This window comes from Hippopotamus amphibius, chromosome 15, assembly GCF_030028045.1.
Source record: "Hippopotamus amphibius kiboko isolate mHipAmp2 chromosome 15, mHipAmp2.hap2, whole genome shotgun sequence".
Lineage (NCBI taxonomy): Eukaryota > Metazoa > Chordata > Mammalia > Artiodactyla > Hippopotamidae > Hippopotamus > Hippopotamus amphibius.
This window is the reverse complement of record NC_080200.1, coordinates 51,063,968-51,081,665: the sequence shown is the minus strand read 5'-3', so window position 1 is coordinate 51,081,665 and position 17,698 is coordinate 51,063,968.

Sequence of the window (17,698 nt, the reverse complement as noted above, 5' to 3'; positions counted from 1 at the left end):
ATAGGGAAGTCACTTTGTTTATTATTCTTTCAATGGTGCAATATAAATGATGTTTGTATTCAGGAAAACATATTTTATATTTCAGAAAGACATCCACAATAAACAGGTGGTTAGATGCCAATGATAAACATTTATTGCGATATCCTATAAGCCAAGTATTGCTCTAGATGTTTGGGGCACAATGATAAAGTGAGGGGAAGGAACCAAGCCTTTAATATAATTAATTTATGGCTTCTTCTTGCTCATGACAACTTTTCTATAAATATGTTAACCTTTTTTTCTCTCTCTTATTACAGAGTTGGTTAAAAAAAAAAAAGGAAAGAAGCCACCTTCAAACAAGTTATTCAATATGATGAACTGTGTTGGGTGGCTGGGTTTAATGAGCACCTATGTGCGCTATTTGTTGTCATTCTTCATTAATCTAAATAAAACAAGAATTGCTATTTTTGATTTTTATTCAAGAGATGTTCTTTTCTCCCCGTTTATAGCTCAACTTTCCAACTTTGCACTGACAAGAAACAGAAATCTTTCTCACTGACACATTATGCACCTGACAAAATTCAAAGGAGAGTAATGATCCTTAATTTTAATGAGTGGCTTTCTATACTTTCCATGGACCACCCATAAATCATGAATGAAAAGCTACAAGGCAACACAAGAAACAACAAGCGCTCCATTTCATTAGTGAAATCTGAACTGAATAAAAAAAAAATCTACTGGGAAAAGACATGCTGCAAAGATATTATAAAGTTGCATTTTTGAGTAAATATTTTCATATAAAAGTATTACGATACAAATTATAAAGCTATTAATATTGAAACACTTCAATTTTATTAAACTCAGAATATATGTCAGTCTTTAATCAAATTTATAAAAATGCACTTATTCAAAGTATTTATGGCATGGCCTTAGAGAAATTAAGGAATGTTTCTCTTACTTACAAGTAGCTTTAGAATTACTGGAGTGTGATAATTCACATCATTTTTTAGTTGCAACCTTTAAATGGGCCATAAGGATGTGCGAAAAGCACCTGTATACTTGGCTTCAATAATTAATTTTCTTCTACATTTGATTTTTCAATCATAAAGGTATACTGATGTAGAGATGTAGGTGATATAATTTTTTATAGATAAATAAGCTTCCATGAGAAAAAACGGGTGTGGTAGAGAGGCCAAAAATCTGTGCCCTAACTTATATCATGACCCAGCTGTCAGGTAAGACACCAGCCTCCACTAGAGATATACCTGTTGATTTGGGGAGATTTTGAATAAAGAATTATTCATCATATTAATTAGACCAAGCAAATGAAATTTATATATAAAATATTTACAAATGAGTAAGCATAACAGAAATGCCTTTATCTTATTCTGCTGCAGGCATGTGTGTATGTGTGCGTATTTATTAAAAGTTATTTTCATCTTTGGGCATGTCAATAGGGGAATATACATATCTATAATTATAGACTATACTTTAACGTCTTAGTGCCAAATGTGAAATGAGTGATACCTGCAACAAGTCATAATGAATAAATTTTCCAAGAAGTTAAAAAAAGTTTTAGACTAGAGTGGATTCAAATTCAATCTTACTTTAAACACAAACTCTGCCAATTTAGTGAGAACTTGTATGTGAGGTGTTATTTTAAGGACTGTTGGTGAAACAAAAAAAAAAACAAAACATCATTTTCCTTATTAATATATTATTTAGTAGAACATATATTTAAATAGTAATTAAAGCTTTTAGTTTATTGAATGAATAGTAAGCAACCTTTTATTCTCATAATGGCTGCTACCTTATATATGAGGTTCAAGTTCTAAAGATTCAAATATTTTCAACCCCAATTTCAGTAAATTTTGTAAGTATCCTGCTGCAATTTTAAGGAATTTGTGCAATAATGCATATCGTTTTTATGTAACTCTGTTTTACATAAGAGTAAGTTTTGCTAGCTCCGTTCTCCTGTAACCCATCATAGAAGTACTCAATGAGCTGAGTGAAACATCTGATTTTCCTCACCTCCACTTTCTCTGTGTCCTAGGACTATTCCTCTTGCAAAATGAAGGCAGGTTAATGCCCTTAACACACCCCACTGGGAGAGGGGGGATGGAGAAGTCAGGGAAGAGAGATTCAAGACCATTCTTTTCATCTGCTTCCTAACAGTGGTCTCAGATGACCAAAGCGTATATAAAGATATTAAATATTCTTCAAGTCATCACCATCTAAACTTCTCCTCTCAGCCAAAGCTGGAACTTGATTTTAAAGAGGAGAAAAAAATATTGCTCCCAGACCTAAATATCAAAAGTCTTAAACTGCAAATGCCACATTGCAGAGCATGTTGAATACACTGAGGGAATGAATTATTACTGCCCTAAGGTGGGACTGCAGGCAGTAAAGTATGTGTAAGTAAGGATGAAGTTGGGTAGTAATATCAAAAGACATGAAGTAGAGGAATTAGCAGAATTTAGATACCGATTAGCTGTGGAAATTAAGGGAGAAAATGTAATCAAGTACAATTTATGTTTCTATCCTGGTTAATCACTTAGATACTGTATCTGTAGAAACAGAATTTTAGAAAGAAGAAGGTGAGCAAACAGAATTTGTTTCAAAGACTTGAATATAATGCTTAGGAAACAGTTGCACATAGAGGAAGACTGATGTCATTGATGTATTTAGTAATTTAGTAATTTAGTCAAACATTTCCTAAATATTTATCGCATGCCTATTGTGTACCAGCCACACATTTTCATTTGGGGAATAAGTGAACATCTGTGTCACAGGTTCTCTTGTATTTACGTTGCTTGTATTCTACTCAAGGAGACCAATAGTAATCACCTCATAACCTTGAGAAATTCGCGTGAAATGCTATGAAGGGAGAGCATACACTGCGCTGAAGTTTACGGCTGAAGGAACCTGAGCTCGCGTGGAGGGAGGAAGAGAACAGGAGGAATTTCCAGAAGAAGTAAACCATTTGAACCAGTACTTGGAAGAGGAGAATAGCCTACTGGGTGTAAATGCCTGTGGGGAGGGAAAGAAAAGGTACAAAGCCTTCCATACAGAGAGTACAGCGTTTGTAATGATTTCTGCCTAGAAAAAATAAAACAGGGTTCATGTGAGAAATTAAAAGAAGACTCACAAAGAGGGGTGATATAGAAAGAGACAAAAAATAGACAAGCAAAGGAGGCTAGACCATGTGGATATAAGCTAGCCCCCCTCTCATGCAGTTGTATTTCAACTTGTTCTTTTGATGAGGAGGGTAATATTTCTAAACACAGGCTATGAATGTCAGAAACTGTAAACATGGAATGTCCATGAGGGTACAAACTCATCACTGGACATCAAGTTTTTATAGAGGAAAACTGTGGAGAACTCCCTTCCTCTCTTTCACATGTTCTAATAATGCTTTACTCTTTCTGTTTAAAATCATACTTATGACTCTTTAAAAGCATAAATTCTTTCTCTAATTCAACCAAAAATGAATGAAGATTTGACTGAATGATGGGTGAAAGGGGTAGATAGTTAATACAACTGAAGGATGATTTTAATTGACTGTTCACCAAGTTCATTTATTTAAATTAAAACATCACATTGGTAAAGGGACACTATAGATTATTTAGCGGCTATCACTTAATACAATTATCTATGAAACATTACTCAAGTAGTATATTTTTATTAAAAAATTGTCAGAGTGAGCACTGCATATCTGCCTTAGATATGACATAATCATTTGTCTTTTTCATAAAAATATTTCACACTCCTTTTATATCACCTAACCACCTTCTACAGAAAGAATGACATATGTCTCTACTTTGACTAACAGCAATATTACCCAACCAAAATTGTCTGTCTAGTATTAAACTTTTAGAGGGATACACACACATGGCTTATTAATTGACAATCTTATAAAAGGATTTTCATGTTTACTTCATTCAAAACCACTCTCATTTTAAAAATGAGCCAAAGGAAATCAAGCAAGATTAAATTATTTTCCTCGGCTTCTTATTCACAGAGCTAATATGTACACAGAATGAATTCCAAGTCGAATTCTCCTTTCTCATATCCATTTTCCTCCACTTGGTCAAAAATACTGAGTGGTTTCTGTACGCCAGGGACAGTCACATGTGGGGACACAGTAAACAATTCACTTGTTCATTACCCTTCTATTCTGAGGGCGGTAGAGAACTAATCAAGTAGTCAATTATCTCATATAGTGACAAATCCTATGAGAAAAGTCGGTTACACTAACGTGAAAGAAGATAATGAGAAGCCTAGGTTGAGGGGCCTCGTTATAACGGGAGTCAGGAGAGGCCTCTCGTGATCATACGAGTTGAGATCAAGTGTGGAGAAACAACCACCCTTGTGAAGATTTGGGAAAGCATGTTCCATGCCAGATACAACAGGGAGTACAAACACCCCCCGTTGAAGAAATGCAAGTTGAGTGAATGTAACTAGAGTGTAGTGAGCAAGTGTGTGTGGGGTAATGAGGTATCCGAGCATGGAGACCTTTGAATATCTCCCCAGGAGTGTGAATCTCATGGAAGTAGTCACATTTCAGAAATGACTGTAGGATGACAACAGTGAAAAACAGGAGGAATGATTAGAAAGCTATTATATTTTCCCTAATGGGACAATACACTTCTCTCTTAGAAATGTAAACTCCTGTAAAATCTAAAGAACACAGAATAGACAAAAATAAGAATACTGTCTCAAAAAAAGACTGTCTTAAGTTGCATGTACACTGACACCTATGTTTCGGGTATCTTTGAACAAGTTGTGGCAAGTAAATAAAGGAAAGGATTTGTTACAGTTTACAACACAGGAAAATACTCAATACCGGTATTTAATTAATGAAGAGGATATGTATGCTCAGAACATATTTCTATCTATTTACAAGAAAGTACAATGAATTTAAATGTGACACATCATAACATTTTAAAATTCAAGCTGTATTTCAGGTATCATAGATATAATTTGTGATTATTACTTATTTTGCAAACTTAACTTTTATCTTTGGAACACTAAACATAGCATTGTGTTACACTCGGAGATGTTGGTAAAGAGCATTTGCAAAATGTAATGTGGGTTACTAGCCAAACTCTTACACATAGATATATATAATTTACTTCTAGCATCATGGATCTCTGTGCTTTATAAGTTGTGTTATTTTATATCATTGTTAGTATGCTCTGTATTAACGTAATTATTACAACACACTATGAATTACAGTTTATAGGTACATATATGAAAATTATTTGGATATTCAGTCTCTTGTGTATGTTTTAAATAATTAAAGTCTGAGCATAAGCATCTTGTGGGTCATAACTTTGTCACATAATATAGTTTTTGTATAGTTTTAAATACTATTGAAACCGTTGAAACAGTTCCTGAAAAAGAGAATTTATTGGTTCTTGTGAATTATTTTTTAAACTCATCTCATTTTTAAATATATTGTTTGCCCTTTTTACTGCTCCTAATTTTAAATTTTACAGGTTATAATGTACATTATGATATAAAATGTCAAAGCTTCAAATAATAACCAAAGCAGAAACTACTTTTTAATTTTGGAAAATAAATTCAGCTATGAACACTTACTACTTAGGAATAAGTTTAAATTACTGTCTAATTCTGATAATAAATATAATTTATTTATTGTAACTCATGAAAGGAACTGGTTAAATCTGTGTTCATTCTTCTGAACTAATAATATTGGCTACACAGATTTTCAGCTGCTCTAAAAAGCTCTCATCTATTATAGATGTAGAAACCCAGAGTTCTAAATTTCATGTATTTCATTTATTTAAAGGTCAAAAAGAAGTCCAATTAATAGTCTCTCAAATTCTTCCATAATTTAACCCATAGTTTCCCTCTGTTCAGCTACATTTAGAAAAGTAGATTCAAAGTGAAAGTTGTTGATTTCTTCTAATATGGTCCCAATGAAATTATTATATAATATATAATATAAATGTCACAAATAACTTATATTTAATATAAAATATCACTTTATATTCCTAAAGCTGATATAAAATTTAATTTTATCTTTTTAAAAACATACCAGAGGGTGTGCAGGAGAGAATCAGTTAGATAACTAGAATCATGTCATCAAATCATTCAGAATTTTAAATGTGTTAGTTCTACCATATGCAGACACACTCTGATTATCACAATCAAATTGAAAAAGTAACTTTTCACAACTATGAATGCAACATAAAGAGCGTTTTCTTTCCTGTAAAGTATTATAAGTAAGAACTATAATACTTTTTCCTTTTCCTTTTACACCCGCTGCTCATATAGCAAGTACTCTTCTACGACAAGGCAATTTTAAATTGATTAGGGACTTTCTCTGTAGTGAATAAGTTAGGTCATTTTAGAGAAATAACAGTGATAAACCGAATGCATCTTCTCAGTGAATCACTTAAGTGCTGTACTGCTGTGTTTCTGGCTCATTCAACATGAAGGTTACAGGGGACCTGCTGTCCGCTTATACCTAGTCATGGAAAATGACTTTCTTCTTTTTCTTAAAAAGCTGTCTGTGACAAATAAATAAAGCAAATAATTTTCCATTAAAATGTATTTGATGATTACCCTATAGTTATTCTCACTGCCTGTAAGTAGACTTGCCATTTTTATTCCTTTGAATCATAGAGTACTTCCATATCATCAGTGCAGCTCACTTTCCCCAACATTCTCTTTTATCTCCAACAGCAAAGTCTTTCATGCTTATCTAACCTTAGTGTTAACCCAGCCTATTTCATGGTGTATCACTTTCTCTTAAAATGGCAGGATATACCCCTGCAAAATGGCATTTCACATTTATAGTGATAACCACCAAGTCTGAACTCTCTTCATTTAGCCACATGGTAATGTAGAGAATCCTCATTTATCATTTATATTTTCCCTCTCCTCTTGTTTTAAATGGATTTTTTAAAGTTCACATGTACTGTAGAATGCTGTTCAGCCATTCTGCTTCAGGCTGACTGTGATTAGGCATACAACTTTCAAATTTATACTGACCAGCGGTTAATTACAATATCAAAGTTCATTAAAATCGCATCAGTTCAAATCACAGATGCAATTTAAAAGAGCAAATATTTTCTACAGAAATGTAGATGATGCCTTATTTTGTTGAAAGTTGAGGAAAACAGTGGGATGGGATTGATATTTTGAATCTGAAACTCTAATTCTATAACCTATATACTCTCAAAGTACTTACTGTTAGTAAAGGCTGCAATAAACAAAAGGTCATACTGGAATAAAATGTGTCCTTTCCCGGAGATACAAAATAATTACTAGTTATTGACAACAGAATGCAGGTTCCAAGGCAGGGCAAAAAGCCCTCTGATCAAACTGGTTACAAGCGTTGGTCAAAGAACAACTGAAGAGGCAAGAGCAAATTCTAGTACATGGAACAAGTGACTAAGATGGAAATCAAGAAAGACAACATAAATTGCTTCGTGAAGAAAAAAAAGTTATTCAGAATGTGGGTGCTGTCTACTAAAATAAAAATGGTGTCATGTTGAAGAATATGGTATCACAATGGTTTAAAAAAAAAAACTGTCCATGAATACATTTATAATATCAATACAAGAACATTTAAAGTGAATATTTCTGTGTATTTTTCTCATATAATCATATAAAAAGAAAACCACAGAAAGAAGTTAAATCTATAAATTAGACAGAGTAGACATATAGTATTAGCTGACAATGTGCCAAATAAAATATTTTTATTATTTTTTTAAATATATGTATCTACCATTGTCACTCTTTTCTACTAGTATAAGTTTATCACAGTGTTACATATCACAGTGTTACATATCAAGAATGAAGTCATTCCTGTTTACTGATAAAGCAGATTGTTTTTTCTCAGGTAAGTTCATAAGCAATAATTGTTCTGTAATACAGTAATATTTAATAACTTTCAAATATATAAATTTAATGTATATAAATATGTAACATCAATTTCTGGGATTCATGTCATTTATATTTCTGCCAGAGGGCCTTAGTACTTCTTTATGTTGAAGGGTAAGGTATCAGTAGGCTTCATATTTATATTTTGCAATTTATTTTCTGTTGTTTACAGGTCTTGTTTTTTGACAGCAGAGACTTTCAAAAGTGAAGACGTCATGAAGAAAAAAATCTCACTGGAATTACAAAAATATTGCAAAATATATTTGTTTGATTATATAAAACAATTTTATTTTTAAAAATAATTTCTATTATTCAGATAACTGGTTTAATTTTAGGGAAAAACAAGAACTAAGTGATGAAAATATCATCCATAAGCCCATTAATCAGCAAAATATTTATATTTTATAATTTTTAACTTCTCTATACAGTTATTGTATTGGATTTCTATTGATATATAACTAGTTACCCCAACTTTAGTGGCTTAAAACAATAAACATTTACTATCTCACAGTTTCTATGGGTCAGGAATCCAGGAGCAGCTATGCTGGGTGTTTGAGGTTCAGAATCTCCAAGGAAGTTACTATCTAGGTGTCAAGTGGGACTGTAGTAGTTCAAGGCTCAACTGTGAATGGGAGGATATGTTAAACATTGTTGACTTTTCTTTGTTTCAGCTCTAATTTTACTTGGAATTATTTCTATGACACTTGCCATTCTGCTTTATAGTATTATTATATGTATCAATTACTTATTTCTGTGTCTGTAAGCAAATTTATTGGGCATGCATTGTCAGTCCTTTTATTTGATAACTTGCACATGTTGGTAACAAAATACTTGATGAATGAATGCTCAGCTGGCACTTCTCTCGTTTAAACAATTACACACTACTATAGATAAAATAGATGACCAACAAGGAACTACTGCATAGCACAGGTAACAATAATCGATATTTTGTAATCACCATAAGAGAAAAATCTGAAAAAAATAGCTATACATGTATGTATAACTGAATCACTTCACTGTACACCTGAAACTAACACAACATTGACAATCAACTATATTCCAATAGAAATAAGCTAATAATTAAAAAAATGATTACAGATGTATATACCATTGGTCTCCAGTTAAAGAGGGCTTTCTTTCCCATTATTCATTCCCCAAAGGCTTTAATATAATCAATATACTCAATCTATCCAAAGTAAGAATGAGTTTAGGATGCCATTATTTTTCATGCAAACAAATATTTGAGTGCCTATTTTCATTAGGCTGTATTTAATTTAATTTAATTTATTTATTTATTTTTAGCACACAGGCTTAGTTGCTCCGCGGCATGTGGGATCTTCCTGAAGCTGGGATTGAACCCATGACCTCTGCATTGGCAGGCGGACTCGCAACCACTGCGCCACCTAGGAAGCCCTAGGCTGTATTTTAGAGACTGGTATACAGCTAGTCACAAGCTGTTCCCATGTCACTTATAATCTAGTGTGGAGATATATAATTTACATGAAAATATATTTTAAGATATTTTTAACTCACGGTATGTGCTAAAATTTGTAAATAGTTTTGAAGTGGAAAATGACTAGGACTTCTATTTAAATTGGATTACAAAGAGTCATATTTGAAGGAAACTGTGTTAAGATTTATTTTTCAATTTAACGTATGCTGTCATAATGACAAAACAAAACCTCAGAGGCTTAGAACAATAGTTAATTTATCCACCATATTACATGTGTGATAGAGTTTTAATGCAAACCCAAACAAAATCTCAGCAGATATTAAAAAAAAAGGATTGGCAAGTTGATTCTTATATTATATGGCGATGCAGAGGGCGTACAATTATGAAAACAAAAGTGAAAAAGAACAAAGGTAAAGGATTCACACTAACTGATCATAAAATGTTTATGAAAAGCTACAATAATTAATACAGTGCTGTATTGACATAAATATAGACAAAAAGATCACTGAAACAGGAGAGCACAGAAAAATGAACACAAGTCTGGAAATAGAATGACATAAACTGATTTTCAACAACAGGTGCCAAGGCAATTCTATGGGAAAGAAAAACAAAGTCTTTCATCAAATGGAATGGAAAAACATATGAAAAAAGATAATTAACACAACCACACAAGATATTAATAACAGGTAGATTTTAGAACTAAAATATTACTATACATTTCTTCTGGAAGAAAAATTGACAGTTTTACAACCTTCAAATAAACTAGATTTTTACAAAGGACCCAATCTTAAACTTTTTTGATAAACTGAGTTTCATCAAGAAATCAAAGATGATACAAACAGATGGAGGGACACACCATGTTCTTGGATTAGAAGAATCAACATTGTGAAAATGACTATCCTACCCAAAGCAATTTACATATTCAACACAATCCCTATCAAATTACCAATGGCATTTTTCACAGAACTAGAGCAAGAAATCTTACGATTTGTATGGAAATGCAAAAGACCCCAAATAGCCAAAGCAATCTTGAGAAGGAAAGACAAAGCTGGAGGAATCAGGCTCCCTGACTTCAAACTATAACACAAGGATACAGTGATCAAGACAGTATGGTACTGGCACAAAAAAAGAAATATAGATCAATGGAACACAACAGAGACCCCAAAGATAAACCCACACACATATGGGCACCTTATCTTTGATAAAGGAGGCAACAACACACAATGGAAAAAAGACAGTCTCTTTAATAAGTGGTGCTGGGAAAATTGGACAGCTACATGTAAAAGAATGAAATTAGAACACTTCCTAACACCATACACAAAAATAAACTCAAAATGGATTAAAGACCTAAATGTAAGGACAGACACTATAAAACTCCTAGAGGAAAACATAGGCAGAACACTTTACGACACATATCAAAGCAAGATCCTTTTGGACCCACCTCCTAGAATAATGGACATAAAATCAAGAATAAACAAATGGGACCTAATGAAACAAAAGCTTTTGCACAGCAAAAGAAACCATAAACAAGAGTAGAAGACACCCCTTAGAATGGAAGAAAATATTTGCCAATGAAGCAATGGACAAAGGATTAATCTCCAAAATATACAAGCAGCTTAATACCAAAAAAGCAAATAACCCAATCTACAAATGGGCAGAAGACCTAAATAGGCTTTTCTCCAAAGAAAACATGCAGATGGCTAACAAACACATGAAAAGATGCTCAACATCACTAATCATTAGATAAATGCAAGTCAAAGCCACAATGAGGTATCACCTCACACCAGTCAGAATGGCCATCATCAAAACATCTAGAAACAATAAATGCTGAAGAGGGTGTGGAGAAAAGGGAATTCTCCTGCACTGTTGGTGGGAATGTAAGTTGGTACAGCCACTATGGAAAACAGTGTGGAGGTTCCTTAAAAAACTAAAAATGGAACTACCATATGACCTAGCAATCCCACTAGCAGGTATATACCCAGAGGAAACCATAATCCAAAAAGAAACATGTATCACAATGTTCATTGCAGCACTGTTTACAATAGCCAGGACATGGAAGCAACCTAAATGCCCATCAACAAATGAATGGGTAAAGAAGATGTAGCATACATATACAATGGAATATTACTTCGCCATAAAAAAGAATGAAGTTGAGTTATTTGTGATGAGGTGGATAGACCCAGAGTCTGTCATACAGAGCGAAGTAAGCCAGAAAGAGAAAAACAAATACAGTATGCCAACTCATATATATGGAATCTAAAAAAAAAAAGAAAAAGGTACTGATGAACCCAGTGACAAGGCAAGAATAAAGATGCAGATGTAGAGAATGGACTTGAGGACACAGGGTGGGGGGCGGGGCGGGCAAAGGGGAAGCTGGGACAAAGTGAGAGAGTAGCATAGACACAGATACACTACCAAATGTAAAATAGATAGCTGTAGGAAGTTCCTGCATAACAAAGGGAGATAAACTCAATGATGGGTGATGACTTAGAAGGTCAGGATAGGGAGGGTGGGAGGGAGTTGTGGGAAGGTGGGGATATGGGGATATATGTACAAATACAGCTGATTCACTTTGGTGTACCTCAAAAACTGGCACAACAGTGTAAAGCAATTATATTCCAATAAAGAGCTTTAAAAAAAAATTGAAACTTCTGCTTGGCCGAAATAGTATCAATGTATATATTTCACTAGATGTAATTTGTAACTCAATAGAAGTGATTAGAAAAAGTAAAAGGGAGAATAAACCACACTATATCATTGTTGCATCAAACACAGGGCTTAGTACAAAGAAAAAAATAAGAGTGCATATGGACAGCAAGCATATCCTCTATGAATACACAGCACAGTGGTGACAAAGTGTCCCAGTACTGTGTGATGAGGGCTCAAATAAAGGCACAGCACAGTTACTATAGAATTAAAGGAAAAAGAGGCCTGGACTTTTGAAGTATGGATGGAGGAGAATGAATATTTCATAGCATAAATGTTCCTCAAGCCTCCAAATATTTGAGACCGAATAACATATTTGATTCCCTTTTTAAAATGTTTTTTATCATGTAGAAGGCCATTTACTGGATATAAAGGACATAGTTAGATATTTGATTCAGTTTGTCATGTTTCTCTTTATGAAAATGAACATTTAAATAAGAAACGTGAATTAAAATGTACTGCAGACTCATAATGCCATTTTAACACATATTACTATACTTTGAATTCATTTACAGCTGAATTTGAAGTATATATTTGAACAGCTGTTAGTCAAAATAAAAGCATTTTTTTTTAAAACCAGGTGTCAATTTTATGTAATGTTTATAATGCTTTCAGCATTTCTGTTTAACTAAGAAAAAGGAAAATTGCCTAAAATCATATAAGCAGGGGGATATACCTTGTGTATATTTTTTCTCCAAGTTCAATGACTTTAGTGAAATAGCTTTAAAATAAATTTAAAGGAAAAATAGGAGGAATATTTAAGAAAAAACTGCAAAAGATAATAGAAAAGACTATGCTGAATGATGATTACATTCTCCTTTGAACCACACAGCACACACAGAGGCATTCATAACACCTGACTTTCTGTTTTTCATAATTGTTAATTATTTACATACAGTAGCCCCCCTCACTCACAGGAAATATGTTCCAAGTGGATGCCTACAACCAGAGAGACTACTGAACCCTATCTATACTATGCTTTTTCCTATACATACATACTTATGATAAAGTTTAATTTATAAATTAGCCCTAGTAAAAGGCTAACAGTATAATAACTAAAATAAAATAGAACAATTATAGCAATATAATGTAATAAAAGTTATGTGAATGTGGCCTCTCTCAAAAGATCTTATTGTACAAATTTAATGCTTTTCCATCTTAACTAAGCATTAGCCAGCATCTCTACTCTTGCATTTGGGGTCATTAAGTAAAATAAGGGTAACATGAACACAAGCTCTGTGATACCATGACAGCTGATCTGATAACCAAATCCATTATTAAGTGACCAATGGGCAGGATATACTGAGCAAAGGGACTTCATGTCCTGAGCAGAACAGAGTGGGACAATGCAAGGTTTCATCATGCTTCTTAGAAAGGTGAGTACAGTCTAAAACTTATAAATTGGTTATTTCTGGAATTTTCCATTTAATATTTTTGGACCATGGTTGACCACAGGTAACTGAAACCATGGAAAGCACAGTTGCAGATAAGAGGGTAGTATTGTATATTTTCCTCCATAATTGATTTTTTGAGTTCCTTAAGTGAAGGTGCAATTCATGTTCTTTAAATCTTCTCATTATCTTTCACCATCACTGCAACCATGATGACATTTTAAAAACTCAGGTAAAATTACATGTCACAATTTAATAGAAACTTTAAATAAAAGTTGAAATTCAGGTATGATATGCAGTCACTAACAAATTGAGCATATAATATTCTAAGATTATTTCTTAAATTTTTTGTGTTTAAAATTTTCAAACATAATATATAATATCAAATGTAGCTGATGATGTTATTTTTCCTTAAAAATTATAATTATTTTAGATGATAACTACCCTATGTGATTTTTAATAACCAATAATCTCTGGAATATTTGTTTATAGAGCCAGAGTGTGTAAATGAATAAACTACCCAATAGTTATCTAAAATTACTAGCCCAGATTTATATTGTCACAGTGTAAGAAGAATAGTGGACCTTTTAAAGAAAAAAATTAAAGCCTGGAATATTTGTAAAACATTTATTTCTGTATTTATTTAGCTGTAACTAATTTTGAATGTCCCAAAGATATGCAGAATACCTATATTCACAGAAAGCAAATAGGTTGTTCATATCATTATATACATATATATATTATAAATAGTACCTATATGTGTGTATTTATGTGTGTAACTACAACTTACACAGAAATGAATTAAATTTTAGATAATAAAATCAAAAATAGTATTTTACAATTAAAACAATAAATTTGATAACCTATACAGAAGTGTATTCAGATGTAAACATCATAAATTTTCATCCTTTATAGACTATAGATGTTTCTGGTTGGAGAAAGCTTTTGTTCCAGACTCTCTTGTCATGTATGTTTGTATAGCAAACATCCTTGAAATACAGAGATTTTGACTTCCTCTCAAGTAGAGAACAGATTTCTTTTCATGTCCGATATAATAAAGATAATGCTAGTCTCCAGAGCAAAGGTTAGGCGGGTTTACTTGCAGCTGATTAAAAAGCTTCAAGTTTCTTAAGTGTGAGGTTCATCATCTGTGACACAAACAACTCCATGTGCAACACTCTTTCAAGGAACATCTATGTGAACATGAAGCTCATTTTTCTTGTGCAGTGAGTAATATCCTCTGTCTCCAAGGTGGAGGTCTCCTCTCTTTTGCCAGTATCTATAAAACTGTGACTAGATGACTCCACAGTTTAAAAATAGGGTAAAAATCTTAGCTCACTCTCACTTAGCTTTGATAGATTTTGGTGGTGAGGATAGAATGCTGAGACATAACTTTCAGAAATGGAATGGACAAGCCCCACATGGACCAACTGAGAGGATATAAAAGACTGCCTATTATCCTGTAGTACAAGTAGAGCATATGCTTGCCGAAGGGTTGGGCAAGGGTGTGGGGATATGGGTCTCCTAGTTTCCTACTATGAATGGGTCTTTAGAGGCTGTATGGTGAGAGGTTAGATGGACACCAGTTGTTGTTGTTGGATTTTTTTTTGGTTGTTGGATTTTTTTCAGATGAGAAGAGGGTGGAATAGATGTTATTAGAAATGCAAGGTGGCTATAGTGCTTTGACAAAGAGTATCCAACTTGCAAATAAATTGTGCCCACAATGGGTACATGGAGTTTTGTAAGGACCAAAAACATTAGAAGCTCATTTGTTGATCCATGATGGTAATGGATCCAGAAACTGTAAACCCAAAGCCTTGCTTACTAGTGGGTGTACTCCCTAGCTCCCTTCCTTTTCACATTGACTGTGCATGCTTTAAGGAGAAAGGTAAAAGAGGGTTAGAGATGTGACTAAGGTTTCTCCATCTTCAAAACAGACCTAAGGTCATAAACACCCATTACAACATGATGGGGAAACTCAGGACAGGGACCATCCCGGTACTCAAACTTTTATAACTCCATTGGATACAAGTGATCAAGCCACCATGCCAAACTGGCTAGTGGAGGACAAAGTGGGCCTCTAAGATTCCATTCACTGTGTTTGGAATATGGTTCGCAAAGCAAAGGAAATGCTTATGTGAGATTTTGTGTGAGGCCATTTGAGCCAATTGAATGAACTGCTGCATAGCTTCCACATCTGAATGTATGGTATAATAAGATGTGTTATAGTCTTGTTCTTTCCTGCCCCTTAATTTGCAGAGAGAATCCCCCTGATAAAAAATAGCCACATGTCCAGTAGTGACAGTCTTTTCTCTATTAATTTCCTGTTTTCAATTTTACTGACTTCTGCTCTAATTATTATTTCATTTATTCTGTTTACTTTAGATTCAATATGCTTTTTGTTTTCTAGTTTCCCAACATGGAAACTTACTGATTTTTAGATATTTCTTCTTTTCTAATATACACATTCAGTGCTTTCACTAGTAAATTAGTATTAACACTAATTTTGAAAAAGTTGCGCTTTCACTTTCACGTATTTTAAAGAATTTTTAACTTCTCTTGAGATTTCTTCTTTGATCCATGTATTACTTAGAAGTGTGTTGTTTAATCCCCAAGTATTTTGAGTATTAGTATTTTTCTGTATCCTAATACTTGTAACCTATTTGTCTATATTTAAAGTGGGTTTCTTGTAGACAACAGGTAGTTGGGTCTTTTTTGATCCACTCTGACAATCTCTATTTCATGCACTTAAATCATTGATATTCACAGTGATTACTGAGAGGGTTGGTTGAATATTTACCATATCTGTTACTGCTTTATATTGGTTGCTCTTGTTCTTTGTTCCTATTTTTGTCAATTTTTTCTGCCTTTTTTGTTTTTGAGTGTGTTATATGACTCCCCTTTCTCTTCTTTCTTAGTATCTTAGTTATACTTTTTTTTTTTTTTACTATTTTAGTGGTGATTTTAGGATTTGTAATATGTTTACAACTAATCCAAGTGTACTTTAAAATAACACTATACCCCTTCATGAGTACTGTGAGTATCTTTCAATAACAGAATAAATCCTCATTCCTTCCCCTCATCCCTTTTATCATTGCTGTCATTCACTTCACTTATACATAAGGACATATGTCTGATCTACAAATAAGCATATATAATCAGCTGTATTGTTGCTATTATTATTTTGAACAAACTTATCTATTAAAGTAATTAAACTTATCTATTAAATTAAGAAAAATACTTTTTATTTTACCTGCACTTATATTTTCTATGCTCTTCATTTCTTTATGTATGTCTGAGTGTCTGACCTAGATCATTTTCCTTCTCTCTAAAGAACTTTTAACATTAGTTGCTAAACAGGTCTACTGGCAACAAACTCCCTCAATCTGTGTTTGTCTGAGACAGTGTTTCCCCTACATTCCTCAAAGATAATTTTGCAGGGTACGGAGTTCTAGGTTGATGGTTTTTTGTTTGTTTTATCAACAGTTCAAACATTTCACTTCACTCACTTCTTTCTTGCATGGTTTCCAAGAAGTCAGAAGTGATTCTTATCATTGCTCCTCCATAAATAAGGTGTTTTTGTTTCACTCTGGATTCTTGCAGGATATTTATCATTGATTTTCTGTACTTTGAAAATGATATGTCTAGGTGTATTTTTCTTTCCTTTTTTTTTTTTTTTTCTTTCCCATTTATCTAGCTTGGTGTTCTTTGAGCTTCTTGGATTTGTGGTTGGTATCTGACATTTATTTCAGTAAATTCTCATGCATTAACTGCTTCTAATATTTCTTCTGTTCCTTTTTCTTTTTTTTCTCTTCTGGTATTCCTGTTATACATTTGTTATACTTTTTCTAAATATCCCACATTCCTTGGATAATCTGTTCTTTCTTTTTCTTCCCCCCCTTTTTTTCAAGCTTTGTTCTGTTTGCTTTTCAGTTTTGGAGTTTTCCACTGAGACATCCTCAAGCTCAGAGAGTCTTTCTTCAGTTGTGTCTAGTGTGCTAATATGCCCATCAAAGGAATTCTTTATATCTGTTTTAGTCTTCTTGATTTCTACCATTTCTCTTTGGAACTTTCCCAGGATTCCTTCTCCCTGCTTGCATTGCTTGTCTGTCTTGCATGCTGTCTGCTTTATCTATTAGAGCACTTAGCATATTAATCACAGTTTATTAAATTCCTGATCTGAAAATGCCAACATTCCTTCTATGTCTGGTTCTGATGTTTGCTGTGTCTCTTCAAATTGCCTGCCTATTTT